The sequence below is a fragment of the Bufo gargarizans genome, chromosome 5 (genome assembly GCF_014858855.1).
Source record: "Bufo gargarizans isolate SCDJY-AF-19 chromosome 5, ASM1485885v1, whole genome shotgun sequence".
NCBI lineage: Eukaryota > Metazoa > Chordata > Amphibia > Anura > Bufonidae > Bufo > Bufo gargarizans.
The window spans coordinates 336,865,235-336,885,198 of NC_058084.1; the positions used below are offsets into that span (position 1 = coordinate 336,865,235).

Here is a 19,964-nt window from a genome sequence, read left to right on the forward strand (position 1 = left end):
GTACCCTGAAAGATTATCAAAATTAGGGTTATTCACTTTAGAAAAAAGCCGACTGAGAGGAGATCTAATTAATATGTATAAATATATCAGGGGTCAGTACAGAGATCTATCCCATCATCTATTCATTCCCAGGACGGTGACTGTGATGAGGGGACATCCTCTGCGTCTGGAGGAAAGAAGGTTTGTACACAAACATAGAAGAGGATTCTTTACGGTAAGAGCAGTGAGACTATGGAACTCTCTGCCTGAGGAGGTGGTGATGGTGAGTACAATAAAGGAATTCAAGAGGGGCCTGGATGTATTTCTGGAGTGTAATAATATTACAGGCTATAGCTACTAGAGAGGGGTCGTTGATCCAGGGATTTATTCTGATTGCCTGATTGGAGTCGGGAAGGAATTTTTATTCTCCTAAAGTGTGGAAAATTGGCTTCTACGTCACAGTTTTTTTTTTGCCTTCCTCTGGATCAACTTGCAGGATGACAGGCCGAACTGGATGGACAAATGTCTTTTTTCGGCCTTATGTACTATGTTACTATGTTACTATGTATGTTACATTTGTGAAAATGAAAAATTACCAGCAGACCACAATTTTTCACTTTTACAAGGGGTTAAAGGAGAAAATGCACCCCAGTACCCTCAGTGCAGCAATTCCAGATGTTCTTCTTTTCTTCTTTCAGCAGGAAATGTTGAAATCACAGTGGTGGTGCACCACAAGTCTCAGCAAGCCAACAAGCAGGACAGAAAAGCACCGAACCTCTCTGCATGCAGTCACCAGCTAGAATAACTGCATGCAGGGAGATTAGTCCTTTCCTGTGCAGCTTTAGCGCTGCCATTGGCTGGAGCGTTGTTCCAGCCAAAAGAAGCGCTGGCAGGGGATGTCAAATACTGATGTCCCCTGTCTCACCTCAGAGGAGACAGGTGATGACCGGTTCAGCACCGGTCACCTCCCCCTGAGCCCCCCCCCCCGACCCGCCCTGCAGCTCCATACTGCTTCCGGCACTGTTATGTGCCAGTTTTCATTGACTGGCCAATTGCAGCGCTTGGAGCTGCAGGGGAACGGTGCTGCAACATACTGCTAATACCAGGCATGGATGCCTGCCGGTAAGAACAGCCATGGTACCCCGATTCCCTTGCGATTCCCTCCAGCACCCGGCGGACCTTGTGCTGTATATGTACTTAAATCACGTCCAGTTGTGACGTACAGTATATGTACGGCAAGGATTGAGGACCCATCTTTGTTTTTCCATCCCCTCCTTCCAAGATTCATCATTTAATCTACCATAACGTGTACTGGAAAATGGAAAAAAAAAATCTTTGTTGGGTGAAATTGAAAATAAACAAAACATAATCCCACCAAGTTTTTGTTTTGTTATTATGGTGTTTATTGTGCACTAAATATGACATAATGACTTATTCTGTGATTCAGTACATTTATGGCCATGCCAAAAATATTTTTATATTTCAATATTTTTGAAATTTTTGGGTTGTGGTGATACCAATTATGGTGGTGATTTAAATTTTTTTTATTTTTCATTTTTTTTTCCCCGTTTTTTTTTTTTTTTTGCTGTAAGGCTACTTTCACACTTGCGTTAGGAGCTGATCCGTCTGGTGTCTGCACAGACGGATCCGCTCCTATAATGCAAACGCTTGCATCCGTTCAGAACGGATCCGTTTGCATAACTGTTTATTTCAGATCTGATTTTTCACTTCGGAAAACTCAGATCCGACAGTATATTCTAAACACAGAAGCGTTCCCATGGTGATAGGGACACTTCAAGTTAGAATATACTGAGAACTGTGTACATGACTGCCCCCTGCTGCCTGGCAGATGCTGCCAGGCAGCAGGGGGCAGACCCCCCCTCCTGTATTTAACTTATTGGTGGCCAGTGCGGCCCCCCTCCCTCCCCAGTATTAATTGTAACCAGTGCGGCCCCCCTCCCTCTATATTCATCGGTGGCCAGTGCGGATTCCAAGTATTGTGACCAGTGCGGCCTCCCATATCCCCCCCAATTAAAATCACCCCCCCCATCATTGGTGGCAGCGGAGAGTACCGATCGGAGTCCCAGTTTAAATCGCTGGGGCTCCGATCGGTTACCATGGCAGCCAAGACTGCAATAGCGTCTTGGTTGCCATGGTAACCGATCGGAGCCCCAGCGATTTAAACTGGGACTCCGATCGGTACTCTCCGCTGCCACCAATGATGGGGGGGGGGTGATTTTAATTAGGGGGGGGGAGAGGGGAGGCCGCACTGGTCATAATACTTGGAATCCGCACTGGCCACCAATAAATATAGAGGGAGGGGGAGGCCGCACTGGTCATATTTAATACTGGGGAGGGAGGGTGGGGGAGGCCGCACTGGTCATATTTAATACTGGGAATCCGCACTGGCCACCGATGAATATAGAGGGAGGGGGGCCGCACTGGCTACAATTAATACTGGGGAGGGGGGGGGGGCCGCACTGGCCACCAATAAGTTAATTACAGGAGGAGGGGGGTCTGCCCCCTGCTGCCTGGCAGCATCTGCCAGGCAGCAGGGGGCAGTCATGTACACAGTTCTCAGTATATTCTAACATGAAGCGTCCCCATCACCATGGGAACGCCTCTGTGTTAGAATATACTGTCGGATCTGAGGTTTACGATGTAACTCAAATCCGATGGTATATTCTAACATAGAGGCGTTCCCATGGTGATGGGGACGCTTTAAGTTAAAATATACCATCGGATCGGAGAAAACTCTGATCTGATGGTATATTAATAGGGACTCCTGACTTTACATTGAAAGTCAATGGGGGACGGATCCGTTTGAAATTGCACCATATTGTGTCAACGTCAAACGGATCCGTCCCCATTGACTTACATTGTAAGTCTGGACGGATCCGTTTGGCTCCGCACGGCCAGGCGGACACGAAAACGCTGCAAGCTGCGTTCGGGTGTCCGCCTGCTGAGCGGAGCGGAGGCCAAACGGTGCCAAACTGATGCATTCTGAGCAGATCCGCATCCACTCAGAATGCATTGGGGCTGTACGGATCTGTTCGGGGCCGCTTGTGAGAGCCTTCAAACGGAACTCACAAGCGGAGCACCGAACGCTAGTGTGAAAATAGCCTAATTTTTAGTTCCGTTATTGGACTTGAATATGTTATCCTTTGTTCACTTTTACCACAGACTGCTATAAAATGCTATTGCAGTCTATGAGATTTTTGCAGGCTACATGTCAGGCCATGCCACAGACCTGGTTTTGCAGGCAGTGTGCTATGACAGTCCAGGGAAGTATTGACTCAGGGACCCTGAATATAAATGCACGCCACACTTTTCAGATCTTTATTTATTAATAATTTTGAAAAACCTGTGTAATTTTCTTTTCACTTCACACATACTTGCTACTTTATGTTTGTCTATCACATAAAATCTCAATAAAATACATTTAACTTTGTGGGTGTAACATAAAAAATATGGCTTTATTTGGTCATGCCCCTATGAAAATCAATCAATGCAAAAAAATATATAGAAATGCCTAATCACATGGTTAGAAAAATATTACTTTCCCCAACAGGAACACATACCCTGACAAAGCTCAAAAAACATCTAGGCTACTTCAGTGACTTGGCCTGCTGGGAAGGAAGAGGAGAAGAAGTTCTCATGTCTCATGAGGTTTTGTAGAATGAGCTTTATTGTATGGTCAGTAAAAATGCCTTGCAAAGCAGTCATATCCAGGTTGCAGGCTACTTAAAGGGAACCCGTCATCAATTTTATGCTGACGATTGGCAGTTCTCTCCTAGAGTGAAAGGGAGAAAACTAGGTAGAAGATTGTCATTCATCGGCAGGTGGGCGGGGAGAGCAGGAATTCATGACTCTTCTTAGGTGGCCGTGAATCTTTTCCAGGCCTAATCTGCAATGATTGTGATGTTGGTTCTCGGCAACCACTTACTTTTAACTAGAGGTGGGACGAAACCAATTTTTTTTCTAAATCGAATCTGAAAAGGTTCTCGAATATATTAAATCTTTCGAATCTCGAATCCTACGAATCCTGTACATAAGAATTATGGGGATCTGTGGATAACACTGTTATGGAGGGGGATCTGTGGATGACACTTATGGGGAAGATCTGTGGATGACACTGTTATGGAGGCATCTGTGAATAACACTGTTGTGGAGGGGGATCTGTAGATGACACTTATGGAGGGATCTGTGGATGACACTGTTATGGAGGCATCTGTGGATGACACTGCTATGGAGGACGATCTGTGGATGACACTTATGGGGGGGGGATCTGTGGATGACACTGTTATGGAGGCATCTGTGAATAACACTGTTGTGGAGGGGGATCTGTGGATGACACTTATGGGGGGAACTGTGGATGACACTGTTATGGAGAGGTCTACCCCATGACAGTGTCATCCACAGATCCCCCCCCTCACCAGAACAGTGTCATCCACATATCCCCCTCCTTATCACAGTGTCATCCACAGATCCCACGCCCATAACAGTGTCATCCACAGATCCCCCTCCCTATAACATGGTTATGCACAGACCCCCCCACCATAACAGTGTCATCCACAGATCCCCCTCCTTATAACAGTGTCATCCACAGATTCCCCTCCCCACCGCTCACAGGAGTGTACATTTGACAGTCACATTTCTAAACTGTAATCCATATCCTGCAGTAACTTTAACATTAAATAAGCGGCTGCTCATCTCTACTAGTACCTTACACCACTCCTCAGCTAGCTTCGGTAACAGGGCCAGGCTACATCCTACAGGCAGTGCGCGAGTGGCGCTCACAGTGACGTCAGACGCCTGCGCCGCCTAGTGGGAGGAACAGGCACGCCGCCCGCACTGCCTGTTAGTTGTTACCAAGCGAGCGCTGATTTAAAGTCACTGCAGATCCAGGTCATAGGATACCGATTACAGTTTAAAAGAAATGTACACTCCTGTGAGCGGTCAAAATGAATAGGGGCACATTTCAGTTGGGGGGCACAGTGTGATGTAGGGGAGCCGTGGCCCCCTCTGGTCCCCCCTTGGCGATGTCACTGGGGAAATAGCAGGCATCTCGGGAGGCGCGGGGACGTGACGTTGCGGCGGGATTCGTCGGATTCGACGGATTCGTCGTCCCACACTACTTTTAACTTATAAGTAACAGACAGCTGAAGTCAACTCACCTGTCCCTACTTTATTCTGCTGTTAGTATGGGTAGCATAAAGTTCATGACAGGTTCCCTTTAAGCGCCTCAGTAGATAGATCTGTGAGATTTGCTGTCCAAACTAGGGAAACCAAAGCAGATGCCTGATTGGAACCAGTTGTTGCATGGCAGAGGCATGCCAAGGCATGCCAGCACTGTGGTGGGGAATATTATAAATGGGAGGCATGAATCAGTCTTACTCCAGTAAAGCGATAATTTGACATTATGCAATATTTGATAAATTCAGTGCAAATTACGGCAACTTAGACTCCTGTAAAACAGACTTTAAAAATTTCCCTCATAATAAATGTCGCCCTCATGCCCCATTCATGCGACCATATGTTTGGTCCACAAATGATTGGCATTTTTGCAGATGGGATGAAGATCCATTTATTTCAATGGGTCCACAAAAAATGCCAACAGCACACCATGTGCTGTCCACATCCATATGTCCGTTCCATAACCCTGCAAAGAAGATAGTCCAAGTCCTATTCTTGTGCGTTTGCGGACAAGGATAGGCAGTTACATTGGGTCTACAAAAAAATGCATGCAACATGAATATCATGTATACACGTCTAACTAATGATATATATTATTGTCTGTTTGACCCAGGGAGTGGTAGATCAATAAAAGGGTTATATGAGTTATGGGGGGGGGGAAAAATAAACAACTTATAAAACTCATCAGAACACACATTAGTTAAGCTTGATATCTTAAGAGAAAACCCATAATTACCTTGCATGCATACCTTTGCATGGTTCTATTATTATTGCTTTGTTTACATGCTGCAGCAAAGCTGTGGGGCGTGTAACAACAATGCCTGAGCACTCCCTCATGAATATTTGTGGGCGTGAATAATCTGCCCTTTCCCTTCCCCTGCTCTGCACTTTGCATAAAAAACACTACTAGCTCACACAGGCAGAAGATCTTCCTGTCACATTGCAGATATGTTAGATTGTGGAAAAGCTCTGCCTGTATAAGGTTTATGTTTAAATTGTATTGGAGCTGTCATTTGGCATTCCGGGCACTAGAGGCCACTGTTTTGCAGCACAGTCAGCACACTCTTTGAAAGAGAGATTGTTCCAGGAAGACAGTGTACAGTGTGTGGGCGGAAGTCTTATTATCAAGCAAGGCCGCACAGTTGCTGAGAATTGGGGACCATCCTGGGTAAGCGGCATCCTTGGGCCCAGAACGGACGCAGGTCAGTACACCTGGTTGCTGATTGTATTATACTGTGTGGCGCCTGAAGTAACGGAGACTAGCCTAAGCCTTATAGTAGTTAGATAGTTAGGGTTATATGTTTTGCTAGGCCTTACTGTACTTGACTGCGGCGCAGTATTTGACTTGCAGGCTCTGCTGCGTCCACCACCAGCTAGGTGTGTCCTCTTTAGCGCCACAGCGCTACTTGCAGGCTCTGCTGTGTGCGCCATCGGGCTAGGCCTGTCCCTTGGACAGGGACGGTGACTGTGGCCTGGGGTATAACTTAGTCTATATATACTTATATTGTTGTGTTATCACTATTGCTAAAGTAAATTTTCTGTTCTTGCATATAAAGCTGGTGTCAGTGTCTCTTTTCTTGTCTGTGACTTCGCTGTATCCTGGGGAGCCCACGCCGGTACACGGCTTACAGATACACAGATACACAGATATTTATATATATATATATATATATATATACAGGGAGTGCAGAATTATTAGGCAAGTTGTATTTTTGAGGATTAATTTTATTATTGAACAACAACCATGTTCTCAATGAACCCAAAAAACTCATTAATATCAAAGCTGAATATTTTTGGAAGTAGTTTTTAGTTTGTTTTTAGTTTTAGCTATTTTAGGGGGATATCTGTGTGTGCAGGTGACTATTACTGTGCATAATTATTAGGCAACTTAACAAAAAATGAATATATACCCATTTCAATTATTTATTTTTACCAGTGAAACCAATATAACATCTCAACATTCACAAATATACATTTCTGAAATTCAAAAACAAAACAAAAACAAATCAGTGACCAATATAGCCACCTTTCTTTGCAAGGACACTCAAAAGCCTGCCATCCATGGATTCTGTCAGTGTTTTGATCTGTTCACCATCAACATTGCGTGCAGCAGCAACCACAGCCTCCCAGACACTGTTCAGAGAGGTGTACTGTTTTCCCTCCTTGTAAATCTCACATTTGATGATGGACCACAGGTTCTCAATGGGGTTCAGATCAGGTGAACAAGGAGGCCATGTCATTAGATTTTCTTCTTTTATACCCTTTCTTGCCAGCCACGCTGTGGAGTACTTGGACGCGTGTGATGGAGCATTGTCCTGCATGAAAATCATGTTTTTCTTGAAGGATGCACACTTCTTCCTGTACCACTGCTTGAAGAAGGTGTCTTCCAGAAACTGGCAGTAGGACTGGGAGTTGAGCTTGACTCCATCCTCAACCCGAAAAGGCCCCACAAGCTTATCTTTGATGATACCAGCCCAAACCAGTACTCCACCTCCACCTTGCTGGCGTCTGAGTCGGACTGGAGCTCTCTGCCCTTTACCAATCCAGCCACGGGCCCATCCATCTGGCCCATCAAGACTCACTCTCATTTCATCAGTCCATAAAACCTTAGAAAAATCAGTCTTGAGATATTTCTTGGCCCAGTCTTGACGTTTCAGCTTGTGTGTCTTGTTCAGTGGTGGTCGTCTTTCAGCCTTTCTTACCTTGGCCATGTCTCTGAGTATTGCACACCTTGTGCTTTTGGGCACTCCAGTGATGCTGCAGCTCTGAAATATGGCCAAACTGGTGGCAAGTGGCATCTTGGCAGCTGCACGCTTGACTTTTCTCAGTTCATGGGCAGTTATTTTGCGCCTTGGTTTTTCCACACGCTTCTTGCGACCCTGTTGACTATTTTGAATGAAACGCTTGATTGTTCGATGATCACGCTTCAGAAGCTTTGCAATTTTAAGAGTGCTGCATCCCTCTGCAAGATATCTCACTATTTTTGCCTTTTCTGAGCCTGTCAAGTCCTTCTTTTGACCCATTTTGCCAAAGGAAAGGAAGTTGCCTAATAATTATGCACACCTGATATAGGGTGTTGATGTCATTAGACCACACCCCTTCTCATTACAGAGATGCACATCACCTAATATGCTTAATTGGTAGTAGGCTTTCGAGCCTATACAGCTTGGAGTAAGACAACATGCATAAAGAGGATGATGTGGTCAAAATACTCATTTGCCTAATAATTCTGTACTCCCTGTATATATATATATATATATATATATATAGTATAAAAAAATCTACCGGCAGCACCACCTGTAAAACAAAAAGCAGGTGCAAAGTCCAAGTACGGTAACTGGAGCTTACCCACTAGTAGACAATGGAAAAAATCGGACAGCACTCCAGACGGTTTCTTCGGTAAAGCAAGTAATGTTTAATCACCCATGTGGTGGCAGCAAAAAAGCAACGTTTTGGCTCTACATGAGCCTTTCTCAAGCGATGAGAAAGGCTCATGTAGAGCCGAAACGTTGCTTTTTAGCTGCCACCACATGGGTGATTAAACATTACTTGCTTTACCGAAGAAACCGTCTGGAGTACTGTCCGATTTTTTTCCATTGTGTGTATATATATATATATATCTAAGCTATATGCGAGCTATATCTATCTAAGCTAGATGACAGCTATATGTATCTAAGCTATATGAGAACTATATGTATCTAAGCTATATGACAGCTATATGAATCTAATCTATATGACAGCTATAGGTATCTAAGCCTATATGACAGCTATATGTATCTAAGCTATATCAATCTAAGCTATATGAGAGCTATATGTATCTAAGCTATATGACCGCTATATGTATTTAAGCTATATGACAATTATATGTATCTAAGCTATAAGACAGCTATATGTATCTTATATGTGCCATATAGCTTAAATACATATAGTTGTCATATAGCTTAGATGCATATAGCTGTCATATAGCTTAGATACATATAGTTGTAATATTGCATAGATACATATAGCTGTCATATAACTTAGATACATATAGTTGTCATATAGCTTAGATACATATAGCTGTGATATAGCTTAGATACATATAGCTATGATATAGCTTAGATAGGATCACAGGGAGGGAGCGGGCACATTGTTAAATATTTCTGCACGGCTGCCGGCACTGGTAAAGATCTCGCATGCACGATCACTCACAGGCCCTGCGGAGGAGGAGCCAGAGGAGAGAGGGGGGGCCGGCACACAAGGCTCTGACGCTTCGTGTACAGAGCCGGGCCACTCCCTAAGGCAGGAAGAAGTCTGTACATGAGATGTTACCACCGGAGCCTGGTGGATTACGTGAGGCGTCACGTGACCCACATTGGCAGTTCAAAAACACTGCAGAATAAATAATGTGAGTAAATTACAAATGTATTTTTAATAATCTTATAAGCCACCATAACATATATAGACATAACTCGGATAACCCCTTTAATACAGTAGTCTGGGACCTTCTTAAACTAAATGATATAAAACTTAACTTTTACTTGATTATTTAAAATGTTTAACATTAATACAAAAAGTGCTCAAAATATTTAGTAGTCCAGGTACAGTAAAGATTCAGATAGCTCTGGTTGGGTATAGCCAATTGTGTCTCAAATAAATCAGTGGCGGTTTTTAAGTGGAAAGACAACTCATATTAGTATTTACCTAGGTACTCTGACCCTATAGATACTAGTCTTATCAGCGGGGAGCACCACAAGTGGCTGTCATTGGAGCACCCTCCCTGAAAAAAGCGACCCCCCAGCCTGCCGGAACCTTGGACCTGTGCTAGATTACCCTGTTGCTTACTAGACCTTCATAGCCCCAACACATTTTGCCTGGTCCTCCAGCTCATCAGAGAGCAGCGTCAAGGGTAGTTGCAGTATAGAATGGCAGTGGCAAGTGGACACTGCAAACCACTTCTTTTAAGCACCAAGTCTCGCCCAGAAAACATTCTGAGGACAGTATTTAGAATATGCTTATCACTCAAAAAGAGAACTGTTAACCCCAAAGAAAAAGGATACCCATCAAAAGCAACCAATTCAGATTATTGGCATCTTATTGGCCCCCACTACAATCTGACACATGATTATCACGGAGACCAAGGGGGATGTTCAATAAATGTGTTGCCTGTGATCAAGTCTTGATCACGAAAAGATTTAGATCGGCATGTACAGGTCATGAATATGACATCAGAGACTTCATCAACTGCCTGACAAGTGGTGTGATCTATCTTGCTAAATGCACGTGCCAACTGGATTACATAGGCAAAATGAAAAGAGAGCTTAGACGCAGAATTAGGGATCATTTTAATGACATTCTGAACAATAAGGACACAAGTATAGCTCAACATATACTGTAAATGAAGTACATAATGGGAACACATCCTCCATTTGCTTTATGTGGATTCAGAATATACCCCAGAACCTGCGTAGGGGTGACTGGGATGGTGCTATCCTCAGAGCAGAACCAAAATGAATATTCAAAATGAAGAGTGTTACCCCTGATGGTCTGAATGAGGTGCTTTCATTTAAGCCTTTCTTATAATCAGATAAATTGAGATGTCTTAATTTTGCACTTTTAAGCAATAATCATACCGCGAATTTAAACTGGTGTTCTGTGATTTCAGATAGATCCTATATGATAGACTCTCTCTTTATTATATGTGGGTGATGGTCCTTGAGGATCTGCTGGCGGCATCTCTATGTCGCCCTTCCATGACCCCTAGTGTGTCACCCATATATATGTATTTCTTCATCATATATTTGCCTTTATAGATCAGTGGCTAACACCAGCCTCCCCTTGTATATACAGTAATTTAATGTCTGTATATTAAAGCAATGCAGACTATTACGCATTATTAGCTTGAACTAAGAGTTAGGCACGACATAAACAATCCTGCTGGGGAAGCGTCAGTCACCCCCATGGCAACTTCTCCACCCCTCGTGACGCTGGTCTTACTGCTCAGTGAGTGAGCTGAGAGGGAGTTTGTGCAAATTAGCCAGTTCCAGCCCTCCACCCCAGATTCGATGCCCTCGTTGACGAGCCCTCATTTTGGGCGAGACTTTATGCTTAAAAGGAAGTGGTTTGCAGTGTTCACTTGCCACTGCCATTCTATACTGCAACTACCCGTGACGCTGCTCTCTGATGAGCCGGAGTAGCAGGCGAAACGTGTTGGGGCTATGAAGGTCTAGTAAGCAAAAGCGTAATCTAGCACAGGTCCAAGGCTCCAGCAGGCTGGGGGTCGATCTTTTCAGGGTGGGTGCTCCGATGATAAGACTAGTATCTATAGGGTCAGAGTACCTAGGTAAATAGTGATATAAGTTGTCTTTCCACTTTTTTTTTTTATACAACTGGCTATACCCAGCCAGAGCTATCTGAACCTTTACTGTACCTGGACTACTGAATATTTTGAACACTTTTTATATCAATGTTTGACATTTTAAATAATTAAGTCAAAGTTAAGTTTAATATTATTAAGTATAAGGAGGTCCCAGACTACTGTATTAACAACATGAACATCGTCCATATTTTTTTGCAGATCCACGTTTTGCGGACCACAAAATACATACATTTGTGTGAATGAATCTGTATTGTTTATATCTTTTCTGGCCAATTTAATTAATAAATTATAAATTCTTTCAAAAGAAAATGAATTGTATTTCTTTTATTTTTTTTTTTTTTTTTTTTATTTTTTATACTGATAAGAACAGATACTACACTGGATCTTAGCCAAAAGGCCGAGAAGCGATATGAATTGTATTTCTATGACATACAGTATCTAGAAGCTTCAAATTCTTATTTGCTTGAAAGAAACAAAACTGAATTTACAGAAACTACTGTGGTAAATTTCTACTAGTGTCTGAACTTTTCGTTCCTTAATCTATAGTTACAGAAGTGATTTGTGTGTTCAACCTGAAACACTAAAGGAACAAAACCAATTTTAGTGCTGTGTAATTCTCCCAACAAACTGGATATCATTTGCTGCAGTAAACCATGTTCCATGCCATAATTCTGAATAGTTTTGTTCTGCAGTTCTGTAGATTACTACATGTATCCACCCAAATTCTTACCCTAGTATAAATGACAGTGATGAATTGCAATGTGTGCTCAAGGTCAGCCCCAACACACTCTCGGTGAATCAAATGAAAAAGACAAAAATAGACCAGACATTTTAATTCCAGCACAGAAAATCCAAGAGTCGTTGGTGCTCTGTGTTAAACAGCAGACATTACCGGCAAGGAACAAGAAATACACCCATATAAGACAACTGATAAGGTCTGACAAGTCTTAATTTTTTTTCTTTTGTGAATCAGGCAATTCTGTAAAGGATTTATCTTGCTAGGGCCTGATATTTGACAGGATACTAACAGCCTGCACTTATGGTTTAGGCCAATGAACCCTTTTTGCAATTGAAGAGTCTCCCTTTTGAATCGTGAAATACAGTAGATGGCAAGATTATAAATACCAGAGCAGGCACACACACACACACACACACACCCCAGAGGGCTTTTTTGCTAGAAAAGTACAGTATGTGGGCCTCTTGCTATGTTATATCTAGATTGTCATGAGTAAGGAACTTGTTATCAAGCTCCTTTTTTATCAAGTCATTCAATGGTATGCCAATTTCTCTTCTGGGTTGTATTCTACAAGTAATAATCAGCCATACCAATACGTACATGGTCACTGTACTATCAAATTAGGCTTCGTTCACATCGCCTTTCCGTTCTAAATGGAGCAGGAGAACGGAAAGGACGGAAAAGGCACATAACTGACGCCAAAATTAGTCAAACGGAGCCTGAGGACGCCATAGACTATAATGGGGTCCGTTATGTTTCCGCTCAGAAGATGATTTTTAAGCGGAGACAAAAGTTTTGCATTCAGGACTTTTGTCTCTGCTTAAAAAACATCTTCTCAGCGGAAACATAACGGACCCCATTATAGTCTATGGGGTCCTAAGGGCTCCGTTTGACTCAGTTTGGCGTCAGTTATGTGACTTTTCCATCCTTTCCGTTCTCCTGCTCCTAAATGCAGCAGGAGAACGGAAAGGCTGAACGGTGATTTGAATGAAGCCTTACTTTGCATAACTCAATAGTTAAGTTAAATATAAGAAACTTTGTAATATATCCGTTTAGAGAAAATGCTGTGTTCTGGGGTTATTGTTTCTTTTTTCCTCCCTCTTTTCTAAACTAATTTTCTATGCTAAAATTTGAGAGAAATCCGTCTTGTGAGACCATGATGGGCTGATCCTTGCTCACTGAAGGATTAGATTACATCAGCCCATACAAGTCTGGAGAGAGGAAAAGGAGGAAGTGCAGAGCGAAATAGTAAATACTGACACCATTCAGAAGTTTCAGCAGCAGCTAAAACTTAGGCACGTTCAAATCACCACAGCTTTCCATTTTTCTGATCGGTCAGAAGAAAAGAACAAAAATGTATTTGATATATTTTGAGCATCAGTTATGATCAGTTTGTGTCAGTTCCAGAAGAGATCAGTTATTTTTATGGGAAGAACTGATCTCTGACAGAACTGACACAAATTGGTCATAACTGATCCTCTCAAAATAACTGATCTTTTTTTTTTTTTCCTTCTAATGGATCAGCAGAATGGAAAGCTACACAGTGATGTGAACAGCAATAGGGATTATATCTCATTCCAAGTGCTTTATTCACATCTATACTGTTTAGTACTTCTTAGTGATGTCCTTTTTTGTGGTTTTGTTTGATTCTGCATGAGACAGTTAAGAAGCAGAATCTTCTGTCTTTATGTGTAATCTATGGACAGAAATGATAAAAAAAATGTCTCCATCCACCAGATCACAGATAACTAAGAATTAAAGTTTATAATACAACTTTTTAGAGTATTTATGATTTTGTTGTTATATTGTAAAACTCACAAAAACATTAAAAAATAAAATGCATTAATTGTTACTTTTTTTTAAACTTTATTTCACAGTTTTTTTTACTTGATTACAACTGGAAGAATCAGAAGAGGGTTCTGGATTTGCAGAAAGTAGGCATAACTCCTCACCCTAAGGCAATAAAGCTCTGCTTGACCTAAAACTGACTGGTAGAGCATATTATCCTTGCTTGTTAATTATATTTGAGCCAAGTGTTTGTTTCCCAGTAATTTTTGTTGAATAGCATGCAAATACCAACAATATATTTAACTATTTTATTTATTTTAAATGCTTTGCAAAAATACTTTACAGTGGTCATTCAAATAGGACTAGGCTTGCAGTACTAGGCATAGCCCCTTCATTCTGCAGATCGAGGAGTGGATAGGGGGTCCCAACCTTAGCCCACCACTGATTAAACATTGATGTTGTTGTTTTTTTATTGATATTCAAGATACAGCAGTATAACAAAACTCTATATAAAACATTAACAAATAGGACCTGATGTGGTACATCATTGGTAACTGAACGCTTACAACAATCACAGACCAAGTGCAGGTTCAGTGCTGGCACAACAGCCAACAATATGAGCATACATTAATAGAATACAAGTCAAGTATTCACAACATACAATACAGCAAAATGACTACACTTTTCCAAAAAGAGTTTGTTAGAGAAGTATTTCAAGCAGAATACAAACCGGATTCCCAAAAAGTTGGGACACTAAACAAATTGTGAATAAAAACTGAATGCAATGATGTGGAGATGGCAAATGTCAATATTTTATTTGTAATAGAATGTAGATGACAGATCAAACGTTTAATACGAGTAAATGTATAATTTTAAAGGAAAAATACGTTGATTCAAATTTTCACGGTGTCAACAAATCCCCAAAAAGTTGGGACAAGTAGCAATAAGAGGCTGGAAAAAGTAAATTTGAGCATAACGAAGAGCTGGAAGACCAATTAACACTAATTAGGTCAATTGGCAACATGATTGGGTATAAAAAGAGCTTCTCAGAGTGGCAGTGTCTCTCAGAAGCCAAGATGGGTAGAGGATCACCAATTCCCACAATGTGCAGAAAGATAGTGGAGCAATATCAGAAAGGTTTTACCCAGTGAAAAATTGCAAAGACTTTGCATCTATCATCATCAACTGTGCATAACATCATCCGAAGATTCAGAGAATCTGGAACAATCTCTGTGCATAAGGGTCAAGGCCGTAAAACCATACTGGATGCCTGTGATCTCCGGGCCCTTAAACAACACTGCACCACAAACAGGAATGCTACTGTAAAGGAAATCACAGAATGGGCTCAGGAATACTTCCAGAAACCATTGTCAGTGAACACAATCCACCGTGCCATCCGCCGTTGCCAGCTGAAACTCTACAGTGCAAAGAAGAAGCCATTTCTAAGCAAGATCCACAAGCTCAGGCGTTTTCACTGGGCCAGGGATCATTTAAAATGGAGTGTGGCAAAATGGAAGACTGTTCTGTGTTCAGACGAGTCACGATTCGAAGTTCTTTTTGGAAATCTGGGATGCCATGTCATCCGGACCAAAGAGGACAAGGACAACCCAAGTTGTTATCAACGCTCAGTTCAGAAGCCTGCATCTCTGATGGTATAGGGTTGCATGAGTGTGTGTGGCATGGGCAGATTGCATGTCTGGAAAGGCACCATCAATGCAGAAAAATATATTCAGGTTCTAGAACAACATATGCTCCCATCCAGACGTCATCTCTTTCAGGGAAGACCCTGCATTTTTCAACAAGATAATGCCAGACCACATTCTGCATCAATCACAACATCATGGCTGCGTAGGAGAAGGATCCGGGTACTGAAATGGCCAGTCTGCAGTCCATATCTTTCACCTATAGAGAACATTTGGCGCATCATAAAGAGGAAGGTGCAACAAAGAAGGCCCAAGACGATTGCAAAGTTAGAGACCTGTATTAGACAAAAATGGGAGAGCATTCCTATTTCTAAACTTGAGAAACTGGTCTCCTCGGTCCCCAGACGTCTGTTGAGTGTTGTAAGAAGAAGGGGAGATGCCACACAGTGGTGAAAATGGCCTTGTCCCAACTTTTTTGGGATTTGTTGACACCATGAAATTTTGATTCAACATATTTTCCCCTTAAAATTGTACATTTTCTCAGTTTAAACTTTTGTTCCGTGATTTATGATCTATTCTGAATAAAATATTAGAAGTTGGCACCTCCACATCATTGCATTCAGTTTTTATTCACGATTTGTATAGTGTCCCAACTTTTTTGGAATCCGGTTTCTACGATAAAAAGTGGGATAGGTAGAAATGAGGGATGGGGAAGTACTCAGAGGGGTAAGGCGGGAGGGGGTGGAGGACAGTCTCTGTGTTGGGAAAACAAAAGAGCATATGCGTTTCATATTACATGCAAGTGAGAGTCTAGTCTCTATATAAGACTTGTCAGTTGAATCACCAGTAGAAGGGGGGCATTCAAAAACCCCTATAAGTAATCCAGGGAAGCCAAAGCTTATGACATCTCCCTATCTTGTGGTGTTCCCAATGTGCCAATTCCTCCAGGTTGTCGTTGTTGAGACATTAATGTCTTAAACCAAGTTAGAGGTCTCGTAATTAGGAGAAACTGCAATTCCCCATAAGGATGTCAGAATTCTACTGGAAATTAGGATAGACAAGGAGGGTACCTTAAGGAAAGCGCACAGCTCATCGACTGTTGGCAAACTTCAAGGGGGTCATTTATTAAGACCGGGGATTTGCTTGTCTTAATAACCCCTATATCTGGCAGTGGATCTGCCAGAGGAGACGCAGGCCTAGCTGTTTTACATTTAGACCATTTTCTACACCGGCCCATCCCCTTCTCCACCAATACTCCACCCATGCCCACTTTTTTTAGACCTGGCATGAGCAGGGAAAAGTCACACTAGTATGCACTAACCGTTGTGCTGAAAAAGGTCATAACATCCTTTAGACAGATTTGATAACGTATCTTAAGTGATATTTGTATAATGTCATAAAACTTCTGCAAGTATTTTAGAGAATATTTAATCCAACTTTGTTTGCCATGCTTAGCCATTGCATTAGAGCAAAACACTGATGGATTTGTATGTACTGAAAAGTTAGAAAAGGGCTGCTGCTCAATGATTAATAAACTCAAATCAGCATTCCACCCCACAGGGATACCTTCTAACTAATGTTTGACATTTTACTATTTAATTAGGATCACCCTCTAAGCAAGAAACCACTCTGAGATTCATAGATTTTCATCTTCTCTAACAAGATGCCAACTGAAGGGCAGATCACCACATTTACCATTGCCAGTGACTCTGTTCTAAGCAACCCTGGGGGGCTTCATGTCAGGAAATAAGTGGAAAAGAAAGAGACAGAAAAACAAGACTGGAGCAAGTGAAGGGGAAATATGAAATGAACAAATGTGATTTTGTGAAAAGCAATGGTACCTATGAAACAAAATCTTATTTTATGTGTGTGTGTGTGTGTGTATGTATGTACGTATATATATATATATATATATATATATATATATATAAATAAACATCCCTATTTCCCAAAAAGTTGGGGGCAGTGTAAAGTGTAAGTAAATGTAAATAAAGACAGAATGCAATGATTAGAACCATATTTTATTCACAATAGAGCATATATCAGATGTTGAAAATGAGACATTTTACCATTTCATGAAAAAAAAAAATTTCGAACTTAATGGCAGCAACACATCTAAAAAAAGGCTGGAAAAGCAAGTGGTCTTGATGAAAACAGCTGGAGGAGCAATTTTTGCTAAGTCAAGTCACATAACTAGGTAGAAAAAGAACAAATGTTTGAGAGGTAAAGTTTCTCATGAGCAAACATGGGCAGAGGTTCACCAATCTGTGAAAAATTGCATCTAAAGAATGTGCAACAATTTCAGAAAAATGTTTCTCAACATAAAATTGGAGACTTGGGCTGTGCTGAGGTATGGCTGCTGGTTTGTGAGCTGCGGCGCTTCTCTATGCCCCGGGCCAGCTATTGCAACTTACCAAGCTCTTAAGAGTGTTTAGACGCTATGGGGAAAAAGAAGGGAAGTGCCGGTGCACCAAAAAATCTCACCAACTTCTTCCCAACTGTGCAGCCAGGTAAGGGCTCTATCACACTTGCGTTGTCCGGATCCGTCGTGTACTCCATTTGCGGGAATTACATGCCGGATCCGGAAAAACGCGCAAGAACGCATAATTTTTTCTTTCCGGATGCGTCTTTCCGGCTTTTTTGGTAAGATACTGATCCGGAAATCCTGAAGCCAACATCAACTTTTTTTTCCGGATCCGTCGTACGGATCTGGTATGGGGCCGGATCTGTCGAAACAGCGGATCCGTCGTGTACTGATGAGCGGATCCGGTATGTAAATTATTTCTAGTTTGTTTTACAACTAATAAAATATGCAAGGAACAAACACACACAATACTCACGTTCAGGAGCTTCTTTCACGCCCTGTCTTCTCCCGCGCGGGCTGTCTAGTGGAAGTTTTTGCACCAGCCAAGCCCTTCCTACTTCCTGGCGCAGGCGCAGACACAACTTCCGGATTCGTCATTGCGTCGTAACAACTGAAGATGTTAGGACGGATCCGGAATAATACATTTCAATGGGCTATTATTCCGGATCCGGCCTTGCGGCAAGTGTTTAGGACTTTTGACCAGAGCAAAAAGCGCAGCATGCTGCGATATTTTCTCTGGCCAAAAAACGTTCCGGTCCTGAACTGAAGACATCCTGATGCATCCTGAACGGATTTCTCTCCATTCAGAATGCATGGGGATAATCCTGATCAGGATTTTTCCGGCATAGAGCCCCGACGACGGAACTCTATGCCGGAAAAGAAAAGCGCAAGTGTGAAAGAGCCCTAACTCGGATGAGGCTGCTTGCGGCTCTTTGCTATCAGAGCTGTCGCCAACACATGTAGAGGTGCGCACAGTGAGCTCACCTCCAGGCCTGCACCCTACTGGCAATTCCGTGTCAGCCAGGAAGCATGCACTGGATAACTCGTTGGTAGATGAAGCACATAGACGAGCAACCCTTATACTGCTCACCACAAAATCATTTCTAAAGGGCCTACCATCAGACGAGTGGCACAGACAGAGTCTTAGGTGGCAGCAACTGCAGCATCAGCAGCAGAGGATTTTGCCTCCATACAAGACCTGCACATCTCTCCAGGTACTGAGGCTCCAGTCACTAAGGTGTCCCTTAGGGACATGTTGCTTTCCCTACATAAGCCTATTAAAGGGGAGCTGGGGAAGTTAGGCAACCGCACTGCTCATATTCAAACCATTATGGCAGAATATGCTGAAGCACACAATGATTTAGTTGACTCCCATGTTGCCTTGGAATCTGAAATTACGATCTTGAGGGCTAAAATGGTAGATTTGGAGGATCTGTCCAGACGTAGCAATTAGGGATGAGTGAACTCGAACTGTATAGTTCGGGTTCGTACCGAATTTTGGGGTGTCCGTGACACGGACCCGAACCCGGACATTTTCGTAAAAGTCCGGGTTCGGGTTCGGTGTTCGTCGCTTTCTTGTCGCTTTTGTGACGCTTTCTTGGCGCTTTTTGAAAGGCTGCAAAGCAGCCAATCAACAAGCGTCATACTACTTGCCCCAAGAGGCCATCACAGCCATGCCTACTATTGGCATGGCTGTGATTGGCCAGAGCACCATGTGACCCAGCCTCTATTTAAGCTGGAGTCACATAGCGCCGCCCGTCACTCTGCTCTGATTAGCGTAGGGAGAGGTTGCGGATGCGACAGTAGGGCGAGATTAGGCAGATTAACTCCTCCAAAGTACTTGATTATTGATCGATCTGCAGCTGTGGATCATTGAGCTGCTGATACTCAATTGCTCAC

General features: G+C 42.5%; 1 pseudogene; it reads right to left on the reverse strand.

The window, feature by feature from the left end:
- Nucleotides 1-11,843: 11,843 nt before the first annotated feature.
- LOC122939724 lies at nt 11,844-11,942 on the reverse strand (annotated as a pseudogene).
- Between the last annotated feature and the right edge of the window lie 8,022 nt (nt 11,943-19,964).